Source organism: Palaemon carinicauda, chromosome 30 (assembly GCF_036898095.1).
Source record: "Palaemon carinicauda isolate YSFRI2023 chromosome 30, ASM3689809v2, whole genome shotgun sequence".
Classification (NCBI taxonomy): Eukaryota; Metazoa; Arthropoda; class Malacostraca; order Decapoda; family Palaemonidae; genus Palaemon; species Palaemon carinicauda.
The window spans coordinates 15,281,868-15,284,367 of record NC_090754.1 but is presented as its reverse complement, the minus strand read 5'-3'; positions in this window follow the sequence as shown (position 1 = coordinate 15,284,367).

Here is a 2,500-nt window from a genome sequence, read left to right as displayed (position 1 = left end):
GAGAACTATTCAGTGGATGTGGCAGCACAACTGTTTATGAGATATTCTGTCATGGCATAACCAAAGGCTGGAAAGTCGTACGTTACTATATTGGTTAGCCTCAGATAGTTTGATGATGTTTTCCTGCTAACGGTCCCTATAAGCAAACTCACGTCCCCCTCAAGGGCTGAGAGGTATCCATGGAGCTGGAAGGTTTTCCCCTCGCTGAGGGTAAGGACCGGGTAATCCTCGTAGAGAAAGAGCTCAAGTTTCAAGTTTTTGACCAGTCGTCGGATCTCTCAGATTCGTCTTTTGCTGATGGCTGGTTGTGATGGTTGTTGGGTTTATGAGGGATCTGCTGGACTAGGAGTGTCCATTTTCAGTTGTTATGGGATCTGAGTTTGGGTCGTGAATCATGGATGTAATGGGACTTAGGTTAAGGGTTGAGCAGTAAATTACAGAATATGTGATTAGAAGCTGCATGAATCACGTATGTGATGGTACTTTGGTTAAGGTTTAAAGGTTGTGCAGCGAATCACAAAATATGTGATTGGAGGTTGCATGACTCATGAATGTGATGGTGCTTAGGTTGAGGTTTTAATGGTTGTACAGCAAATTACAGAATATGTGATTAAAGGCTACATGAATCACGAATGTGATGGTACTTAGGTTATGGGTTTGATAGCTGCGCAGCAAATCACAGAACATGTTATTGGAGTCGACATAAAACATGAATGTTATGGTATTTAGCTTAAGGTTTTGAGGTTTGAGTAGTAAGTCACTGGGCCGTGAATCCCGGAATACGTGATTAGAGCTTTATGAATCACAAATGTGATGGTGCTTAAGTTAAGGGTTTAATTGTCATGCAACAAATCACAGAGTATGTGACTAGGGGCTGCATAAATCACGAATTTGATGGTACTTAGGTAAAGGGTTTGATGGTTGTGCAGCAAATCATAGAATATGTGATTGGAGTCAACAACATATATAAATAACTTTTTCCCACCACCCTATAGGTAGTAGCAAAAATGCAATAAACCATTTTTTTTCAATATCCTGTAATCCACAAGGACCCAATTTTGAGAGCAACAGTTAAGTAAAAGATAAATAAGAGCTGGAAATATCACCCTACACTAAAACATTTAGAATACGCCAACGTTATCCCTGCGTGTCGTAAAAGGCGACTAAAACGGACGGGACGAGGGGGCTGGGAACCCCCTCTCCTGTATAAAAATCCTGTGAGACATCATCAAAGAGATGGAGCTGGGGGGAGAGTGACTGCTCCCCGCACTCTAGTTTTGGGGTGTTTGAATGTGCGTGGATGTAGTACGATAGAGAGTAAAAGATGTGGGATTGGAAGTATGTTTAAAAGTAGAAGGATGGATGTATTGGCCTTGTGTGAGACAAAGATGAAAGGAAAGGGTGAAGTGATGTTTAGTGAAAGGTCTGGTAGAGTGTCTGGGATTGAAAGGGGAAGAGCGAGAGAGGGTGTGGCTTTATTGCTGAGTGAATGGATGACAGGTAAAGTAGTGGAATGGAAGGAGATATCATCTAGGTTAATGTGGGTAAGGGTTAGGTTGGGTAGGGAATGTTGGGCGTTTGTCAGTGCGTATGGGCCAGGTAGTGAGAAAAGTGAAGAAGAGCGGAATGAGTTCTGGAATGAATTAACTAGGTGTGTAGAAGGACTGGGTAGAAGGAATTATGTAGTTGTCATGGGTGACTTAAATGCTAGAGTGGGCGCTGGAGAGGTAGAAGGTGTCATTGGGAAGTATGGCGTACCAGGTAAAAATGAGAGTGGTGAGAGACTGGTAGATATGTGTGTTGAACAAGAGATGGTAATAAGTGCTAGCTTTTTTAAAAAGAAAGATAAAAATAAGTATACATGGGTAAGAGTGGCAAATGGAAGAGTAGTAGAAAGGGCATTAATGGATTATGTGTTGATAACTAAAAGAATGTTTGGAAGATTGAAAGACGTGCACGTGTTTAGGGGTATGGCTAACGGTATGTCTGATCATTTTTTGGTGGAAGGAAAATTAGTTGTAGCAAAAGAGTGGGGGAATAGAGTAGGTGGATGTAAAAGGGAGCTAGTGAGGGTTGAAGAGCTAATAAAACCGGGGGTAAAAGGTAAATATCAGGAAAGGTTGAAAATGGCATATGACGAGGTGAGAGTAAGAGAAACTGGTAATTTAGAGGAGGAGTGGAAGTTAGCAAAAGAAAATTTTGTTGGGATTGCAAGTGATGTATGCGGCAAGAAGGTTGTTGGAGGCAGCATGAGGAAGGGCGGTGAATGGTGGACTGAAGGAGTGAAGGTAAAAGTGGAAGAGAAAAAGAGGGCTTTTGAAGAATGGCTGCAGAATAATAGTATAGAGAAGTATGAAAAATATAGAGAGAAAAATGTGGAAGTAAAGCGCAAGGTACGTGAGGCAAAGAGGGCAGCTGACCTGAGGTGGGGTCAGGGACTGGGTCAGTCATATGAAGAGAATAAGAAGAAGTTTTGGAAAGAAGTGAAGAGAGTAAGGAA